At 41.1% G+C, this 21950-nt stretch overlaps 2 long non-coding RNA genes across 2 annotated transcripts in view; one reads left to right on the plus strand and one right to left on the minus strand.

The window, feature by feature from the left end:
- The first annotated feature begins 474 nt into the window (after positions 1 to 474).
- Positions 475 to 10175, plus strand: LOC143828804 (uncharacterized). The gene is made up of 3 exons (XR_013227887.1): positions 475 to 601; positions 7452 to 7594; positions 9473 to 10175. It is a non-coding gene; the product is annotated as an uncharacterized LOC143828804 (long non-coding RNA).
- LOC143828803 (uncharacterized) overlaps positions 7567 to 21950 on the minus strand; it is a 63041-nt gene continuing 48657 nt past the window's right edge. Inside the window, exons 2-3 of the long non-coding RNA XR_013227886.1 lie at positions 9460 to 9560; positions 7567 to 7952 (exon numbers count right to left, since the gene is read on the minus strand). This is a non-coding gene — a long non-coding RNA (uncharacterized LOC143828803). The remainder of the gene's footprint in view (positions 7953 to 9459; positions 9561 to 21950) is intronic.

Below are 21950 nucleotides of genomic sequence, written 5' to 3' on the forward strand. Positions count from 1 at the left end.
AATTCAGTCCATAGCTAATAACCTGGTGTGTTAGTAAGAAGGCTTACCAACTCCTGTTTAAGAAATAACTGGAGAGCTGGCAGTGGAGCCTCTAGGAGAAGGAATTCAGCCTGTGTTCTCCTGGGCTTACCCAAGAAATTTGGGGGCACACCTGGCTGCAGGTAGTAGGGTGAAGGCCCACTCCATATCTGGCCGTCCTCAATGGCGTGTGGAGATGGGATGAGAACAAAGCCAGCAAGGACACTTGGCCTCACCTTTGTTCCCAAGAGGCTGCTCCCTCCCAACTGACAAGAAAAGGGAAATGGTAGTTATGATTGCATGAGATGAGTCCAGCTGCAACTTGTTGTCAGGGGAGAGGAGTGGGGATTTCCCCAAAATCTGATCACCTCTGACAAGGCCAGCTGGGTCTTGTCCTCAGAGTCAGGTGGGGATTTCCCTGTTAGCAAGGGCAGAATGCTTTATCCCAGTGAGTTTGGCAGATGGAGGACCCTTGCAGCAATGAATCAAGGGACTGGCTCTGGGTCTCCATCATTACAGAATGGAGCTCTTAAAAGGGAGCTCAGCCAGCCAAGGAGGTGGCTGTCTGTCTGGTCTCTGACAGGTAAATGGAACTAACTGAAACTTTTTCTCTCAAGCTTGTTCTACATGCATTGCAGCTGTGTCTTCCAGGGTAGTGAAACTCTTGAATACACTGCTATGCCAGAGGCTCATCATCTCCTTACAAACTGCAATGTGTGAATGAAGGGGAAGTAAATTGCATTAAAATGGTAGACAGAATCATAGCAAAGGGATGAATGTGTTATTGGTCTGGGAGTTTGCACATGCAAAGAATGTGCACTGCCTGTTCTCGCGCAATGAACTGAGGCTCTTCTCCAAACCCCTTTCTAGGAATTTTGCTGGATTAGGCCATTCAGTATCAGGTCCTCTAGTTAAGTTAGTTAGCATAAGCTTATAGTCTTGCCTTTGCAGTGTATATATGTACTTGGGATAAGATAGACATAGTGATGGCCACAAGAATAGATGGCTTTAAAGGGGATTAGATAGATTCATGGAAGAGAGGTTCCTCATTGACTACTAGCCATGGTGAATAAAGGGAACCTCTATACTCGGAGGCAGCAAACTTTGTAATACTAGCACTAGGAGGCTCTACGCCATGTTGGCTTCTGTGTCTAAAACATGCTGGACTAAATGGACCACTAGCCTGTTTGAGCAGAAGTCTTCTTATGTAAGATCATAAGATCAAGTTATATCCTTGCCGGTCAAAGGAAAGCAGTGGGGACTCTCAGACTTTTACCCTGTGACATTACAGAGGCCTTGAGAAATAGCAATACATGAAAATGGTGGGTTGACAACCTGAATGGGATTTGGTAATCTTTATTCTTCCAAATGAAAATTATTTCAGGAAAGACTGTGGTATGTAATCTTGGACAGGCACTTCCTGACAGAATTTGTAGTACAAGTTTAGATGGTCCGATTTGGCTCCTTACCCACTTTACATGCTATATTCACATTCTATGATGACAATTCTTACTCCATGCAAGTGGGGAAGGATGCTTAGGGCAATGGTTGAGCTGGAATCTTCTTTGCTATGTGTGGCTCAGCCAAGCCCATCATTGGCAGAAGGGGTGGGGGAGGCACACAAACCCTCTGAGCTCTGTGTTAGACTGGGAAGGAAGTATATGGCTGAGGCCTGTGACACTTAGTGAGGTCACAGTTTCCTTCACAACACATAGCCCAGATGAGTCCAATGCCTGGCAGAGAAGGAGGGTCAAGATAAATCCTCTCACAGTTTGGCCAATCAGCTATTAGGTGTCCTGATTTGAGATCAGCTGTTCTAAATGGGGTCAAACATAACTTGAAAAATACTGTTAAAATGTCAGAATTCTCTGATAGAGCACTTAGTAGGAAGATGCCTATCCAACAGAAGTTCAGTCAGGGCATGGACTGCATTGTGGAATTTAATATTTGCTTTATCTGTTTTCATTTCTCTTGTCGTTTTGAACTGTGTGTAGCACAAGCAAGAAGATATCAGTATGTTGCATTCATTAAATGAGCCTAAGACTTAGACATATGTTTTGTTGCTGGCTTTCGCTCTGCACAGTCATTTGAATTCTTTCTTCAGATCAAACATTCAACTGTACAAATTAAATGGCTGAGAAAGGTGAAGACGCAGCGGCCCTGCTCCTTTCCCACTGGCAAAGCATCTTCTGCCGGGTGGCAACTTACCAGAGTGAGCGCACAGAGGCAAGGACGGCCGACTCGCCGGTGTGCGCAGCCGACGACGGGCCAAGTAGCCAATGGGGAGCTGCGCTGCGTGCGGCTCCCTATTGGCCACTTGGCCCTGGAGTGACACTCGGAGGGGCCAATCAAGAGCCGCTTCGCCGCTCCTGATTGGCCCCTCCGAGTTTTTATCATGGACTCAGCCCACCCTTTTCTCCTCCCCATTAGCCCTTACTCTTTTATTTATACCGCTCCGCAGGAATGGTTTAAAGATAGTGAACTTGGTATGGACTTCAACTTTCTTTTTTGTCATCTTGTGGCCTGTAAACAGGTTTCCATGACTTTTATTATAGTGAAAACAAAGTGGCAACATGTATTAAGTGTGACACTATTTAGCTGCCAAGGGGCATTCATTACATATTTTTACTGTGGTAGGGGCAGGGATGAATGGCCTAATCCTGTGCACTTCGACTGAGTAAAAGCTATGACTTTATTTGTATAGTTGTGGTATGAGGCAACCTGTTGGTGTAGAGCCAGCAGCCAGCTATGCTATGCAAGTAATATTACTCAGTACAATGTTACACAGCTCTGTGGGCTTACTGGGGCTTCCTTGAACCAACTGGGTTGCCAGCCTCCAGGTGATAAGTCCAAAAATAAAATCGTGTCAGTCTAAATTGGTTGAAAAAATGAAGAAAGGACTGAAATTGGCTGTTAAATAAAAATCAATGTCTTTGACATTTTCTTGCTCTGTTTTATTGTAGAAAGTGAGGTTCCAGACAACATACACTTGCTTTCAATTGTCTTCCTCAGTGGTGTATCTTCAAATACTTTCCAATATGGCAAAAATGTATATTAATTTTCACTGTCACTTCTTTCAGTGTCCCATTGGCCAATGGCTCATCACAGTTATGGAGATCCTAGTGTCAATGTTCATCACATTATAAGGAGAGCTAGAAAAACAATCTCTTTCTCAACTCCCTTTTGCAATGGGGAGCTCAGAAGCATTCCTTCTATCCCTCTTCCTTGTTCCCTCAACTTTGGAAGGAAATGATGAAGGAAAATAAATGATCTGCTAGAGTGGCAGCCCCAACCTGCATTCACCTGCTCCATGTTGGCAGAGTAAATTACAGAGCAACAGTGCACAATCTGATTAGAGAGTAGATAAATGTTAATTTAGGAATTAATATACTTGACAGAAATAGGCTCCTAAATACCTCTCTAGCTGAGATTGAGGCTAAGAGTGAGTGGCACTTCTGAGAAGAAAGGAGACATTGCCCTGAGAATAGCAGTCTGGAGACAGACAGAATGCTATTTAATTGTGTTCTTGCTGCCCCCTGCTGGGTGGTCTTCTTTGTACACCAAACATTGCCTTTTCCAACCTGTGAGGTAGATGAGGCTGAGAGAGCTCTGAGAGAACTGTGACTAGCCCAGGGTCACCCAGCTGGCTGAATGTAGAGGAGTGGGGAATTAAACCCAATTCTTCAGATTAGATACTGCTGCTCTTAACCCACTATACCAAGCTGACTCTCAGAGGATACCTCCAACAGGATACAGCTTTGCTCAGACATGGCTGAGGCACAACAGCTTCTTCAAACCTCAGGGGAGGTCAGGACAGGAGAAAAGAAGTCCCAGCTAAGGAGGCCAGTTGCCCAGATTCCTTTCAATCACCATAGGCCTGTCCCTGAAGAGAAGGCAATGAAGATTACCCAGCCCCCATGTGAGCTTTAATTAGGCCAATGGAGGAAGGGACAGACCTATTCCACATCAGTCAAGGAGAGGTTGCTAGCTAGAGACACAGAGTCCAAGGGTATGGAGAAATGCCAGAATGATACAGCATTCTCCCCTTTTGGAATTTGTTCTTTTGTACTTTATTCATGCCTGGGTGGGTTTCTGGGATGCTGAACATGGTTCCAGGAGCCCAAAATATCATTTTGTGTAAATGGTTGACTTAAAGATAGTGCTCAGATTCATGTATGTTCGGGAGAAGATGCTTGATCATCTGCCCTCCTCTGTTCGAACTCATTCCCCACCTCCAGAAAACAGAAATGGGGCTGTGTTTGGCCTGGCTGATTCCAAAATGACCGTGGACACTTTAAAGAAGATTTTATTTTATCTTTGACAATGTTGGTTTGCAGTCCACTGCAATGCAGACCACACCATTTAAAGAAAAATTACTCAGAGCAGGAAATGAAGAGCAGAGGGTGAGTGTAAGGGCAGACCAATGCTGCAGAGCACACCTTTCCCCCTCCATATGGGTTTGCCCCTAGTTGATCACCAATGGGATGCGCAATTGAGGGGGGTAAATCCAGTTTTGGCGATTTCCCTCATAGCGAGTTGAGAATAGCCAAAACTTGAACCAGCTTCTTGACAGCCTCAGAATGCAGGTGTCATCATGTGGATGGGGCTTGAAAAGCCACCAACATTCGAAGGCTGCCCAGGGGCAGATTCCTCATGTGAAAATGGTCTAAGTCTTCTTGTAAAGCTCTCTAAGTTAGGGGGCCATCACTAACCTTGGTGACAATGACTTTCTTAATTATTTATTGTGTCAAGACGCCTAATCTTTGGTCATCTTAGTGACCTAGTGTACGGAACTGTTAACAGTTCTGAGAATCCTATCTTTAGGTCCTGCCCTTTAACTTTCAATCTACAAACTCACATTTTTCTCTAGGACCACATGAACCCATTTTCTAATGCCATTGGTGACAATATGCACCACAACTGCTGACTCCTCCCTAGCATTATCTATCAGTCTATCAACACAGTGATGTCCACCACCACAGCCGCTACTCCCCTGTCTTTCTACCTTCATAACTGGTTTGGTTGTTTAGAGGTGTTTGAAATACAGTGCAAAAGTCTATAGCAGGAAGGAAACTGCTGTACAATTCTTCCTTGCCGACAGGAAGCTCATATGTCATTTTTCAGAAAAAAACAAGGGTTGCCTCCTACTCTTCCTTGAACTCCCCTGTTAGAAGCCCTGAATGCAAGCCCTGGGATGCAAACCATGGAATTCAGAGTCAGCTATGCACAATAGGAAAACTCACAAAAAAGTTTGCAAAAAATATTTCAGTTTTTGATTCTGCATGTGGAGGTGGTTTCACCATGGAAAAGCCATCAAAGTATTTTTAATTATGCACTGCAGTTACCCTTCATAGCCCTTCTGCATTGTTTCCTTGCAGTATTGTAAACTTGCTATGCCACGATTCTTTCATGTAAGCTGCTTCCAGGGACCCTGTCTATGGCATGCATAACTGTTACTGTATTTTCTGTCTATTCTCCTGAGCTATCTTAAACTAAGGTGGCCTTTGGCGGGACAGTCCCGCATTTAGGGCATTTGCCCTGCGTCCTGCGGCGTTTTATAATTGTCCTGTGGTGTTCAACAATTTTTTAATTTTTTAAAAAGATTTTGGCCAGCAGGCAGCCCAGGCTCAGGAGGCCCCCACGCAGGCACCTGGACTCAGGGGGCCCCAGTGCAGGTGCCTGGGCTCTAGGGCGGGGCTTCCCAGCTGGCTCTGCTGCCGCCTGTTCGGGCGGCTCTTTCCGGGCCACCACTGTCCTGAGGCCAGACAGGGAGGGAGGAGTGTATCTTACACCATTGGCTGAACGGAAAGCCCATGAACTGCGATTCCCATGAGGGTCTTCTAGCAGCATCTGTTGGTTAGGAGACATTGCTGCTGACCACAGCCTACCAATGAGTGAGAACAATGGATAAAGTACTCTCCCACTTGAGGAAATCTCTCTCAAGTGCAGAATTCATCTTTGATCTACTATGGTAGGCAAAGCCCCCAGAACACATGTGTTTTAAAAAAGGATGATTTAACCACATCAGTGATCTGACGACAATTAAAAACTGTGAATGCATCACCCACCCAGGAGAAACAGAAATCCTAGAGTCATATCACACTGTCACAAAGCCCAAATTTCACCATCCCAGGCACTGGCCCCAAATCTCCAGGAACTTCCCAAGCTAGAGCTAACAATGCTGCTTAGAACAACAATCCACATGATTGTATTTCCTATTTCCCTTTGAATACTACTCAGCCGTATTTAGTGTTAAGGCCTCAACATGAGTTTATAATGAAATCTAAATCTTTGCTTCAGTGTTATCGTTTCATGAACAGGGGTTTCTATAACAGGAGAAACAAAAGAAGATTTTTGTCTCTTTGGGGCTACAAATAGCAAAGTGCTTCAGCAATGCAAAGCGATATTAATTACCTTCAGGATATAAGAAGAGCAGAACAGAGGATTAGCTTGACTGATCTATTGTGTACTGTTTCTTTTGTCTAACACAGGTCTTGTTAATGTGCTTTCCCCCCCTCACAAAAATCTCCAGTAATATTAGAGATGTGCTGATACTGCAAAAGCCACCTACAAATAATGCTAACGCAACCTGCTTCTCACAGGTATCAGATTCATTGGCTACCCTCAAAAATTTCAGATCAGGTATCTTCACATCGACCTGCATTTCTCCATCTTTCCCCCCTCTTTTTCTTAAAAAAATTTAATCAGAAAAGGTAGGTGCTGGCTAGGGTTTTAACAGGAATTTGGCAAATACAACTACTGGGGGGGATTCCAGAAGATCACATGACTCACAAAGTGATCTTGCCCTTTGCATAATGCTAGCTTGACAGGGTATAACAGCAGGGGGGAAACTTTTAAAAAATGGATGCAGAAAAGCCTTTGACAAAATGGCATCATGTGCATACAATTTAAATGTGAAGATAATTAAATGCCTATTACTATGTACAGCCGTTTAGCTTCCTGCGGTGCTGTTTTAATAGTGCAGAAATGAAGATACAAGTTAACACAAAACACACATTCTTCACCAAATACTGTAATTGACTGAAAGCCACAGGAATGCTCTAGAAGGCCACTGGTTAGAATCTGGTTGAAGTTGTCAAAACAGAAATTGCCAGGAATGTGTTAGTGAAGTTATATAACTTGTTAGACTTTCAAGAAAGGTTCCATGCCGCATGGACAGTAGAATTGACTCTGACGAGGAAGTGGATGGACCACTTGAACCTTATTGTTCGACCAAGAAATGTTTGCAGAACCTCCAATGCTGTTTCTTATCCCTTGTCTTTTCTAGAGGTTAGACTCATTTTTAGTCCACATGCTATGACCTCAGTCTGTCTGATCAGAGGCCAAACAAAGATAATTAGAGGACAATGGCTCGTTGTTGCAGAAGTGTTTCTTTAATTAACCATAATGTTTGGTTTCATACCATCCTGTAGAACAATGTGAAAACTAAACTTGGTCCAGGAAATCTGTGATGGATAGTAGACATGACTCCAATAATGGAAACATTCTTGACTGGCAAAAGCCACCACCATGTGTGAAATATGCTCAACATGTATCAAAGTTACTGGTGGAAAATGTGAGTAAATTCTAATTTTAAGTGCTTTTCTCCACTTGCATCCCTTCTTTCTTTTGCAGCTAGTATCTTCATTCTGTGTCTTTGTTACTGTTGTTTTTTCACTTCATTGCTTCGGTAGGAACTATTTTGTTACACATCATAATCAGGAAGACTTAGTGCAAAATTTAGACAGGTGCATTTAGAACCAATCAAATAATCAGTTTAGCTTGATAGATGTTACAGTTCTGCAAAGAAGAATGAGTCCAGGCTGCTGATTCTTTCGAGATGTAAAACTACTTTAATTTCAGACACAGCAAAATGTAAACTACATAGGTACAGTACAGCCCTCTCCCCTGGTCTGCAGCAGATCCAACAGGTGCTAAAAGAAAAGGAACAAGAAAAACAGAAACTAGTGGAAGAAACCAGTTAATTACTAGACAGCATCACTCTTCCATCTATTGAATAACTTTGCAAGTAACCTAATTACTTCTCCATTTCTGCAGTCTTTGTTAATGTTAATAATATAATGTTAATATCTTACTCCTGAATTTTTGAAATGATGATGCAGCAACAAAGTACTGCCCAAAACTGTAAATTTGACTACAGCCAAGATTTTACATGATGTGTGATGACATAAAGCACATTGCTGAGAATTTCAATAAGAGACACATCTCCTGCCTTTGCTTATGTTCATGGTCCCTGATTCCTTTACACCAGTGGTCCCCAACCTTTTTATCACCGGGGACCACTCAACTCTGGGGACCACTCAACGCCTTTTTCTGAAGCCCGGTGGGGGGGGGGGTAGTTTACTCCTCTACTCTCAACCACTGCCCTAACGCTCTCTGATCGCTATGGAAATGTTTAAACATCCCTTCAAAATAAGATACAGACACGCCACAACAATGAACATAAGGAACATTTTATTTTCATGGAAATTTTAACTCATGACAATGACAAATCAATGGGAACCCTGAGACTGTTTCTCTGCAATGAGATAGTCCCATCTGGGAGTGATGGAAGACAATGACACCCAAAGTGTGTTGTAAAGGGATGGGGGGGAGAAGGCGTCCTTCGGGGTCCACTTCCAATTAGTCGAAGGACCACATATGGTCCACGGCCCACAGGTTGGGGATTGCTACTTTACACCATTTCTGTGAGCTGAACTGGAGACTTCAAGCATTGCTTGCCTATCTGATGATTGTTTGATGTTGTCTTCCTGAACCTAAAATTTTGCCTTTCTGGCCCCTCCTAGCTTCAGACAAATACTGCTCTGAGCTGCCTCATGATAAAATGTAAATGGCGCCATTATCTCTTCTCTGCAGAGTTCATTCATCTGCCTTAGCATAGTTTGAATCATATATCTGGGTTTAATATTAGATTGCCTGCAATCAAGGAAGATTCTATAATAATATTATTGTTATTATTATTGTTATTATTTAAATTTGTTACTCTCCTCTCGCTGGAGGCTCGAGGTAAGTTACAGCAGATAAAAGCCCCAATAAAAAGAGGCAGCAAAAAAAGACTTAACTAAACTACCCCTCAATACCCCATCCGGGGTGGGGGGAGAAAGAGGGTGCCAATTGGTCTTTGCTACTGCTGCTATAACGGGGGCCAGATCATCCTTGCTTATACTAGATATTTCATTTATACTAGGTATTTCAAAACAAGACCTTTTCTAATTTGACATACCACATTTTATTGGGAATCTCAGGATTCAGATTTACTGATTTTGTAAGCTGCCCTTTTTTGTACAAATGAGCAGTCTGCATTCCTCTCTTTTCAATAAAAAGTAAAGAAGTTTAGCCAACAAGAAAATATTTCTAGACGGAAATAGTTTGTATACATCTTTCCAACGGTATTTGATTTAAAACTGCTAAAGTCATTACCTTTTTCTTTTAGGTGGATCAAAGCCCAGGTCTCCAGAAATATGACTTCAGTTCTCTGTTTGCATGTTGATCTTCTGTGGTAAACTCTCCCAGCCTGGAAACTATATGAGCCAAAAGTATTTTGGTATCCTAGGAAATGAAAATGCCAAACTTATATTCCCCATCCCCCAACACACACTTTTACGTATGCCTGGGCCAGGGCCTTGACAATCTTCAAGACTTCTTACAGCATTCATTCTGGCAATGTTTACGAACCATACAGGAAACCAAATAGCACGTGAATTCATAAACACGGAATGAAAATTAGATTCTACTCTAAGTAGAATATTGAAACTGACATCCACAGCATATGCAAACGGCATGTTTTTTGTCATTTCATTAGATGTGACTGTTTCAAAGTTATTAATCTTCATGCTTATTTTCTTCTCCATATAACCCTCTACTTTTCTCTTCTGTTTGGTCTGTTGAGTTTCACAACATTTAAATGGCTTGGTTTAATTCTAGGCCATCATTTACTAGCAGTACCCTTCCTGCCCATAATGATAGAAATTTCCACCATACACTAGTAATACATGCAGCATCTCAAAACACAACGCGTCATGGTCTAAGTATTTAGGAAGAAGATACATCTTTTATTGTTTCATTGCCTAGGCATTCTTTTTGCAGCTGTTACTCTGCAAGCTACTTTTATATGTATACATATGGTTATGATTCTATCAAAAGTAAACAGCAAGTCTCATTGATTGGAATGGCAGGGAATTAAGGATGCGCTCATCCAGTAAAACCAATGGATTCAGCTCTGAGAAGATCAGTTCCATAGTTTGCAAGATGGAATTAATCAAATGTTTTAAAGGTGAATACAATGGGATATATACTTTTCTGGATGCAACTTTCAGAAATTAATGCGTTCATTATGTAAAACCTAAGGTGTTCTTTCCATGCAATAAAACTTAGATGCAAATACATTCAGTTTCTAAATAGAGGGACAGCTGGAACTTTCCTTCTTATTCTCATGAAACTGGATAGCTATGAGAAATCCAGTAGAATTTTCCTCCTGAATGAATGGTTTTCAAAATATGTTATAGTGAACCTGGGGTTTCTTTGAAACGTAGCAGAGGTCACTCAAAGAGAAGATAATAAATGACATACAGTTACTGGAAACACTTTGGTTTTCCCCTGGAGTGAGTTTAAGGCTGGGCTGTCAGTTTATGCATGGTAATGGTGAGGCCCAATAGGTCTGGCCTGTTCATCATTTGAGGAATATTCACTCTAGAACATAACCCAGACTACCTTGCCTGCCAGCTTTTCTCCTGTAGCTTCAGTTTCTAGACTCTAAATATTTATGTGCTCACTGCCAACAAAGTTGATACAGAACACTGGAGACTTATCCAGATAACTGATGTGAATATGAATGAAAATTATCTAGAAAGAAGGCAGAAGGAAATGAATTCTATGTGTTTCAACTTGTGTCCAGAAAATGGACTGGAAGATGGAGGCCTAACTGATACCAAAAGTGGTATCTACCCTCAGTCAGCTTGGTATAGTAGTATAGAGTGGTGGCTTCAAATCTGGTGAGCTGGGTTCTCCACACACAGCCAGCTGGGTGATTTGGGCTCATCACAGCCCTGTTAGAGCTGTTTTCATATTGCATCCCTGTCAGAGTTCTCTCAGCCCCACCTACCTCCCAGGATGTCTGTTGTGGTGAGAGGAAAAGATGGAGATTATAAGCCACTTTGAGACTCCTTAGGGTAGTGAAAAGTGGGATATAAAAAACAACTCTTCTTCATCCTCTTTATCTTCATTTGTTACAGAGAAGAGATAACTCACTAGTGGCACTTGAGCTAGGTAAGTTCTTCCTAGGAACTGACTGTGGGCCATATGATGATCCAACACAATTCCAGAATAATACTAATCATTAGTACTGAGAAACAATAATTTATCATACAGTTATTATGGATTTTATTACATAGCTGGTATGTAACATAAATTGGGTATGTTAAAATGAATCTAGTGAATTTCAAGCAAGTATTTCTGATATTCCATTTATTGTACAACATTCTGAGGGGCAATCCCTGTATTAACATGAACATACCTCTAACTATTGTTAATCATGTGCCTGGATGGTCAAATTTGAGTTGTGCGATCATGGTGGACTTGGCAGGAGAATTTAAGTTTTTAAAAGTTTCTTATTAATTATTTTTCTTTAAAACTTCTAGGACAGGGGTGGCACAAACTGGCACTCCATGACAGGGGCTCATGGTAATTGTAATTCATGGAAGTTTGGAGAGCCACAGTTCGGTCACTCCTGCTCTAGGATTTTTCACCACACTTGAAAATTTATTTCTGTAATTACAGGAGCTCAAAGCCTATTTTAACACCATTAAATGATGGACATTTCCAGATTTAAACAATTTGTCTTTTATTCGGTACAATAGGATATACAGGCTGTAATCCACATAATGCTTTAAAGACTCTCCAAAGTCCAGAGTCTTCTTGTTATTTTTATATGTTAGAAATTATCAAGAGAGTACTCTGGTAGATAATATTAGCCATCACACCAGAGCCAGGAAACTGAGGGGATGAAGAGCAAATGATTGTTAGCCCACAGAGGAAATCCAAAAAGAAGATAAAAATGTGTGCAGTGAGAATTTTTATCTGGAAAGTAAGAATACAGGCTATTTCATCTGCTTCAAATATTTCCACTCTGTTTTAGGTTGAAGTTTTCTTGAAATAACTAGTTGAATTAGGCACAGTTCATTAGTGTATCACTGTCATGGCGTTCTTTGGGGCCCATACATTTTCAAAGATTCTCTTACTGGTGAAGTCAGATACAGCTGGGACTCTGCCAGCCTTCTAAAATAAATTATGATTCCAAGGTCCATCTTTAAAAATTAGCCAAAAGATTACAAATTTTACAGAAAAGCAAAAAAAGAAAAGAAAAATATAAATAGAAGTGGATGGGTCAACCTTTGCTGGCAAAAGCCTTCTTATTCTGCACTGACTTTGGCATTATCAGAACCTAAATTATTTAATGCTTGGGGGCTGGCTGTCATCAATATACAGATAATACACAGCTATAGATATCCAAATATCCTAGTAATGCAATAGAATTCCTAAATTACTGCCTGGCTGCTGTGGTAAGGTCGCTAAGTGAAACTAACCCCTGGAAAGACAGAAGTAATGCTAATTGGAAAGGTGGAGGTTTTGAAGGACATTATGTTCCCCACATTTGATGGGTTTCAGATGACTCTTGGTGAATCAGGTAAGAACCTTGGGTTTACAGTTGCCCCAACATTTTTTATTTATTATATTTATATACTACCCTCCCCTACAGAAGCAAGTTAATACAGTAGCACAAAAGGCTTTCATCCTAATCAGCCCAGCTTGGAAAAGGCTCCTTACCTGGATATGGCTGATCTGTCCACCAAGGTCCATGCTACAGTGATATACAGATTAGACTAGTATAATGCACTGTAGATTGGTCTTCCCTAAAAATCAGTTCAGGAACTCCAGAATGCTGCAGCTTGGCTTCACCGTGACATCTTAGTTGTCTGTGCAGCCCTTCTGGAGGTGCCCACCTACAAATAGTGAAAATCAACTACTGCCTGTACATGTCCTTTCTCCATTGCGGCCTCCGCGTTATGGAATGGCCTGGCTGAGGTCAGGAAGACTCCCTCTCCCAAGGCTTTCTGCAAACTATGCAAAACTGAGTCCTTTTCTACACAAGCAAAAAGGTAACATTTTACAAAATGATTCACAAATTTCCTTGGACAAATTATTAGGGACTGTGGTCTACACTAATGTGTATGATTTACTGTAAATTGAATACTACTGTGTCATTTTGCATCATTTAATGTGTTGCTAACTCTTATGCTTTGCTTTAGTTGTTTTTTAGATTTCTGGCTGTTTCATTGTTTATTGAATATCTCATCTTGTTGATTGTATTGACTCTCTAATCTGCCTTGAGTCCCAGTGAGAAAGGTGGACTTTGTCTTCATAGGAAGAGGTGTGATTTCATATGTTTCATTTTTATTTCCCTGGGTTCTGTTAATATGAATTAATGGGACTCCAAATATTCTATTATGTAATTTGGATCTGGAAGTATTACATTATTTGTTAAACTCTGAATATTTTAAAATCTGAATTGTATATCTCTATTAACCATTAGGTTCCTTCTATAAGCAGCAGGATACATATAATTGAGAGACTCTACATAAAGCATATAGTAATTATCAAGAACTTATTCAATAGTTCCCTTTCTCTTACCACCGAGTAACCACAACCAGCCTCTACCAATCTGGAATTAGGAAAACTGTGCTTCCTGGTCTGAAGGCATGGGTGTTATGGAAACTTGAATCTCAACACTTTTCATTTTAGAAATTAATTACTGCTAGTAACCTCATGTGTATAGTCCTTTGTGCACCCATAAACTAGTTTCTGTAAAGGCACTGACACCTCAGAATTATGTACAAAGTGAATAAGGAAGGGAATGATTAAAATAACATAAATATGTGCCTTCTTGGCCCTAGGCTAGAGCCAACTAAATGAAATATGGAAAGGCTGCCTATATACATTAGAAATGACTGTAATGAAAATAGTGAAATCATTATTCCTGATAAGATACATTGAAATGGTTGCTTTTATTAGAATCATAGAATGTTATATAATGTTAGAGTGGTGGTATATGTTATGGTTTTTCAAGCTGTGTTCAATATACATTTGGCTGCCAATAAATATGTTAACAATTTATTGCCTTCATGTATAGAGATGTGGTTCAAACATCTGACAGAGACAGGGAATAATAAGCTTCGTTTGAATACTGTCAAATATTGACTCCATGCCCAGCGATGGCAATTCAATGAGAAATTCTTCTCCCAAAGCCTTACTGATATGAATGAGAGCCACACAAGAAACCTGAATCCCTTGCAGAGTTTAATTTCATTTCAGTTTGCCAGCAGCTACATCAAATAGCCCTCAGTGATTTGATCTTCAGAAAGTATCCATGCTATGACAATTTAGGAGATGATGGATTGTTAACTGTGTGCCTCTCCAGTGTGAATTTCAGAGGTAGGACACCACACTCGGCCAGGGCAGGGGATAAAGAGACAGTTAAAGTATAAAAGAATTTTCATTCAGTCTGAAATAACATAGCTAAATTGGGGGTTACTTTACAGTGATGATATAATAAATTAATATGATGACATGTTGATATGTGAGAAATGCAATTATGTGCTTGCAAACGAGGAAATGTTCACATCCAGACCAGATGACAAATATCAGGACAGGAAGGTATAGTGTCATAGCATATTCAGAAAACAAAACATCTCTTTTAGGTGGCTTAATTTATATTAAATAAGAATTTATACTGACGATTTGATTCAAAGAAATTTTTTTTCTTAGTTAAACACAGTTTGTTTTAAATTTGCAGATAACTTTGTGAGAAGGGTTTTCAAAACTTTGCATCTTACATATCTTCCTTGTACTAATAAAGATTCAGTAATTGTGAAGATTTTGTAATTTCTTTAATATACATTATTCTTTAAGAATGTTTTCATTGCCATATTTTCAGGCATTTGATCAGAAGAAATGTGCATTGGTTTAACACTTCCTGGGAATAAGCCCTATTGAATGGATCTGAGGATTCTGAGTCAACTGGGTCAAGATTGCTCTCTGAATAGTTTAGAATACTGACTAAGCTCTTTGATGACACAACACTGGGATGCACCAGTACAGCACTTGACCTGGATAGCCCTGGCAAGCCGTATTCCATCAGGTCTCAGAAACTAAGCAGGGTCATCTCTGGCAAGCACTTGAAAGGGTGACCTCCAAGAAATATAAGGGTTGTGGCAAATCACCTCTGAACATCTCTTGCCTGGCAGCCAAAGCAATCCTGGGATAGATAAATAAATAAATAAACAAACAAATAAATAAATAACCGGTACACTGGCATTTCTGTGCTAGCATAGAATGGGGCAGCACCAGAGCCCTATTGGAGGAGGAGTATGGTTCAGCCTTTCTAGCCTAATGCCCACCCCCTCTTTAGCCTGCTGCCCCAGAATTACACTAGTGACAATCTTGATGTAACTGGAAATGTAGAAATAATGAAGAATGAAAATACATTTTCTGCCCCCCAACTGTCTGCTATTTTTTCCAAGTTATATCCTAGATTAGGATACCAACTATGTTTTTCTAAATGTTTTTTTCTAGGGGGTTTATTTCCTGATTTCTGCACACATTTTTGAACCTTTTGAACTCACTCTGGGTTCTCTCCTCACTGATTCCTTTGTGATCACTTTTTCTGGAAGTAAATTCTGAGGGCCATTTCGCACGGCTTCAAAATAGCACAATGGTTGCTAATTGAAAACGCTACTAATTTGCCTTAACGCACGACGTCGCAGACAATCTGCAACACTCCTGAAACCAATCAGCAAAAAGCGCTTCGTTGTAGCGCTTTTAGGGGAATCCAGAAAAGTGGATTCACCCTCCAGATAGCGATACACTCCTGCAACCAATCTGCAACACTAGCGCTAAAGACCTGTGCGTTACCATTGTTGTGGGTTCTTCAAAGTCCCTCCTCCTGAGCCTGTCCTCCAAACTTCCGGCGAAGCGATCGCCATTTTTTTTTCTCCGAGCGAGCGGGGATAAACGCACCAGCGAGCCTCTTTCTGTTTAGAGGCTTCCCTGGCTTCAGTCCTTCACCTTTAGTCACTAAGCACAAACCACATAAAAGCCCGTTTGCTGAAATAAAGTCCCTTTATTTTTTACACATTAATTCAGCCGAAAATCGGGCCCGTGAGAGGGGGGGGATTTTTTTTTTATCACTCGAGGCAGCGTGCCAACAATCATACAATCAAACGACAGCTCACATTAGGCAGCTGGATGGGTCTCTCCGTTGCAACGAATCTACCTAGATTCGTTGCTATGGGTCTGTTTTTTTTTTAAAAAAAACCTTTCTTAAAGGGGAAGGGGCTGTTTGGGAGCATGCTAACGGCTGCCCATTGGCTGCTTGACGGCCAGGGGCAGGACGAGCTTGGCAATAGCGCTTCCTTTCTAGCGATTTCTGCCGAGACCGGAAGCCTGTGGGAAACGCTAAAAAACGCAACTGATTCCACTACAAAGGCAGGTATGCATAACGACGAATTCCACTATTTTAAATGGCGATTTTTCATTCCGCAAACAATTTGCAACAAAGATCCCCGTGCGAAAAGGCCCTGAGTCACCTTTTTCTTCATGTGGAATATTTCTGTTGGTTTTTTGACCTGCCCACTCCCCCTACACCTCTAGTCCATTGTTCTATGACTGGACTGTTCTGGTCAAACCACTCTTTCTACATCCCTCACAGGTTTGAAAAGGGCACTGCCACTGCCTTTTACTGACAGAAACCAGGCCTGGAATGCTGGGCAAACTGTTGTAGTTTCCTAGCAAAAGCCAATGAGGACATCTGTGTATTAAACATGTAGGTACTCCATTTATCATTTTATTTATTATTCACTTATTTATTTATTTCCAAATTTTTAGCCCACCACTCCCAGAACAACCGGCTCGTGGCGGTTTACATAAATTTAAAACCCCCATAAAACAATAAAACATCCAAAAAAAACCTCCAAGATGGTGGTAATGACAACAGCAGGAGAGCCCACTAGACCAATCCCACCTCCGGCCCCCATAACCAATCGCCAGTCCTCCAGAGTGCACGGTCGCCAATCTTCCAGAGATTTGCAATTTTAAAAATTTGCCCAATGTATTTTTAAAATTTCAGATTTTTCTACTAGCCTGAACCATTTTTCAGGTTTGAAAGACCTGACGTGTCCACTCACTGATCTGGTCTCTAGATTTAAATATCCTCAGATGGGTCAATACTTTGCTATTCAAATATAAAAGTGGAGACCCACAAGAAACTTGTGGGAGGGTGCATCCCATCCCCTTCCTTTTGCTTCCTTCTCTTACTCCCTTCTATCACAGTCATCCCCCTCTTTCTCACCCCTCCCCTTCTCTGAATAATCTCCTTCCTCTTTCTCTCCCTCCCCTTATCTGCCTACCCTCTCCCAGCCTTCTCCATCTTTCCTCTTCCCTTTTCTGAAAATCTGCCCTCTCTTTTTCACCTCTACCCCCTTTTATGTTAATCCCCCTCTTTCTTCCCCCTCCCTCTTCTTGTCAATATTCCCCCCCATCTCTCTTTTCCTCCCTTCCCTATTTAGTCTGATCTTCTCTTGCACATCCCAACTGCTGGCCCATAGCAGCCCCAAGACACTGCAGCTATAGCTTTACCCAGAACAGGCTCTAGATGTCCTTGCCACTGGCTCTGAAGAAAGAAGGCAAGTACATTGTCCATGCCTGGTCTTTTAATTATCCCCTAAGCCTGCAAAACTGATTTCTGAAAGTGTGGGCACAATCCACAGATTTGATATCTGCCAATTGGCCCACAGTTGGCTATCACAAGAAATGATTATAATGATAATGGTGAATGATTATTATATCTCATTTTTCAAGCCAAGTTATCTGCCCAAAAGTTTTGGTGTTGATTAGTAAACCACTAGGTTAAAGTAAAGTCATTGCTTGTTTTTGCTCCACTATGCAATAACATGCATGTTCATCATATAACTTTAAGATCAGGTGATGTTGTATAGGTGCCAAGTTCTATCTGTAGTTTAACCACATTAAAGAAATGTAAATACTGTTAAGTATCTAAAGGAGTGGCAATTTCAACCAATTCCTTTCTTATTGCAGATACCTACTATGCTGTTTCTGATTGTCTGCTGATACCCAGCAGCAATAATTTAGAATGCTCAGTGGATTGCAATGAACTGGCAAAAATTGCTGTTTCTTTTTCAGAAAATTTAAAAGGACTTAAGTTTTCTTAGCTGCATGGTTAGATACAGATCAATGTTACATTAAGACAATCACAATGTGTTTGAGCAGATATTGGAAATGACTTTGCAAATGCATATGAAGAAGTCAATTTATTTGCAAAATTAAACTAATGAAACATTACACAGTCATCATCCAATAACATTAAAAATAATGTAGAACAGATCATGAAGACACAAGGTTAATGTTTTAATAGCATTTGTGTTTGTTTTGTAATTTGGTAGGTTTTTTGTTATCATGAAAATATGGTTGGTGCTGGATTATTTCTAGTAATAATCAAAGATAAAGGAATGTTGAAATAAGAATGATAGCCCAATTTGTCTGTTAATGAGTCAGTTTAATTGCATGACAAAAGGACTTGATAAGGGCGATGAAGGGGATACTTTGGGGCAGTTAAGCAGGCTACAGCTTTTATTCAAAGCAGGGAGAGTCAGTGCAGCATGGGGTGACATCCTGCTATCCACGGACAACTGACTGCAAGGAAGCCAGTGGCACCACCAAAGCTGCAGAGCAACTCGGCTTTGCCACGGCACCATATCACTTTGGCATACAGGCATGAATAGCCTACATAGTTCATATACTGTGAAACTGTTAAGGAGCTTGAATTACAGGTGATTATACGGTAAAAAGAAGAACAAAGAATATAGTCACAAATATTTTATTTATTTGTTTGTTGGATTTTTAAACCACCCCTCCCAGCCACACAGGTTTGAGGTGGTTTACAATAAAACCCATGTGGTAGCTCTGACAGGGCCCTCAGCTCTTCCAGGAGCTCATTCCACCAGGCTGAGGCCAGGACCAAAAAGGCCTTGGCCTGTTCGAGGCTAGGCACCCTTCCTGGGGACCAGGAACCACCTATCCCATTCTCGCACAATCCTGATGTCCATTTAATCTATCACAGTTATTGGAGATGAAAATCAAATACATTTTGTTACATAGGAAAGTGATAGATTTTCACAAAGTAATGACTGATATTGACATCTGAATTAATTGTTGTAAGAGAATAAACAGTTTAATATTCTCAACAAAACTATTCAGACAGTAGAGAATCTTTTCAAGTCAATTTCTCTGAAAATCCATTCAGATTCTTCAGTTTCCCAGGATTTGCATGATCTCAAATGCACAATACTCAATAAAATATAAATCAAATATTATGGCTTCATTATCCATTTAATAAATTTAATAAATTTAATAAATGCCCAGGAAAGTCAGTACTTATTGCAATATTGAAAGTCAGTATTTATTGAAAATGGTCCAAAAACTCCTAGTTCCAAAATGTAGTGACCATACTCATTTTAGGCATTAGCGACAGGAACTATCCTAAGGTAAAGGTAAAGGTATCCCCTGTGCAAGCACCGAGTCATGTCTGACCCTTGGGGTGACGCCCTCTAGCGTTTTCATGGCAGACTCAATACGGGGTGGTTTGCCAGTGCCTTCCCCAGTCATTACCGTTTACCCCCCAGCAAGCTGGGTACTCATTTGACCGACCTCGGAAGGATGGAAGGCTGAGTCAACCTGGAGCCGGCTGCTGGGATTGAACTCCCAGCCTCATGGGCAAAGCTTTCAGACAGCTGCCTTACCACTCTGCGCCACAAGAGGCTCTTGGAACTATCCTACTCCTACACTAAAAGATCTGTACTAGCTACCTGTCTGTTTCCAGGTCCAGTTTAAAGGGCTTTTTCATAACTTAGATCCCAAAAGACTTGGAGCCATAGTACCTGAAAGGCCATCTCCTCTTGTGCTTTCCAGTCCACCAGTTATGATCTACCTTCCAGAGGTGAAGCAGGTGGTGTCAAGAAGTAAGGGATTTTCTGTACTGCCCTTTCAAGTCTCTCCTGGTACCTACTTACTGTAATTTAAATCAGACTTTTAATTAGAGATTTTAGAGATTTTATCTTTACAGCTGTTTTATGGTCTGCTTTGGGTTTGTGGTCTAGGTAGTTTTATTCTGCTTTTATGTCCCAGGGTTTGTTTTAATGGCTTGTTTATATATTTTATTATTTTAATTGTAAACTGTACTGAGCATTGTACTGCTGTGCTGGAGGACCATTGGTGGCCAAAAGCAAGCCAAGCCCCAGGGACCACTCAGATTGGTTTACTTCTGTGTTATTTAACTTTTCTAGCATACTTTTCTAGTCTACTTTTGTGTTGTTTTACTTTTCTAGCCTACCCTTTTCTAGTCTACCCTGTAGGACAAGTAGGAAGCCAGTGACCGATTTAGATTCTCAGATAGAAGTCAGGCTGGGCTAGTGAAAAAGATATGCAACATATGTGTAGGAGCCAAATGGCAATTTCCTTCCTAATCCTACATCACAGTAATTTGAGTTGAATTGTCTACATGAATGCACCATGTCACAAAAAGTAGCTAGTTCATAATTTCCTGGATGTTCTCTATAGTTTGCCTAAAAATATTTCTGTCTGCACCACACATTGAGGACATGATGCTTAAGCTGATCTAGGGTTTCATTAATGGTTGATCTGAAACAATAACTTATTTAACTTTTTTCAGCGTTGGTTACCATTAAAAGGGTCAGGTTTTGGCTAGGCTACCAATGGCTAACCCTCCCCCTGGCTCAACTTGCGCTACAATATTGCTGTATTTTGTTTTTCATAGCCTGCACACCAAACTATCTACTGAAAGGAGTATTCCCCCATTCTATTCAGAAATTAAGTGCCCTGTCCTCTCCAGCAGAGAAGCACCTCTCCAGTATGTGGTGAAAGGCTGATGTGAAAATGAACCGTAAAATTCCTAATTAGCCAAAGTGATCATCTACATTATCATCATAGGCAAGATTAATTCTGCACAGTACATCTTCCAGGAATTTCTACCAGGAGAAAGCAGGGTTGCACTTACTTGTAACTGCTGTTCATCGAGTGGTCTTCTGTGCAGGCACACATGTGCAGGCACACACGGATGTTTGAAATCTGGAGATCAGTTGTAATTTAAGGAGAACTCCAGGCTTTACCCAAAGGTTGGCAACCCTTGTGCCACCTCTGCTTGGCTGTGCTCTATTTTTGAAACCGGTGGGGGCAAGAAAACCCTTTATTCAGGAGGGAAGTGAACTTCCTTGGAATGAAAATAATGTTAATACTTCTTGGTTGAGAGGACATTAACAATTACTGGGGAATCTGGATACATGCTGGGATCAGTGTATCTGTGGGACTGCCTTTTCCACTATTCACCCCAAAGAGCATTGAGGTCATCAGACCAAAACTTGCTCAGGATCCTTGGCCCAAAAGGGGTTACATTGGCATTGACTGGGGCCTTGTTGGTCTTGGCCCCAGCCTTGTGGAATGTTCTTGTAAAAAAGACCAGGGCCCTGCAGGACCCATTCCATGAGGCCTGTAAGACAGAGCTGTTCCACCAGGCTTATGGTTGAGACCAGACAGAATGTCAAGAAGTGCTGGACTCACTGCTGAAATGGAAGGGAGGCTTACCTGCCCAAGAAAGATATGGAACGCCCCACCTTAAGTTCTACTGAATGGGTTGCTGTAATGTATATAGATGTTTTAATGATTAAACTTGTTTTTAAATAACTGACTGTTTTAACCAGTGTTGTTACCCACCCTGAGCTATCTAGGAAGGGCAGGATACAAAAATAAAATTGATATATGATGAGGAT

This window comes from Paroedura picta, chromosome 2 (genome assembly GCF_049243985.1).
Source record: "Paroedura picta isolate Pp20150507F chromosome 2, Ppicta_v3.0, whole genome shotgun sequence".
Lineage (NCBI taxonomy): Eukaryota > Metazoa > Chordata > Lepidosauria > Squamata > Gekkonidae > Paroedura > Paroedura picta.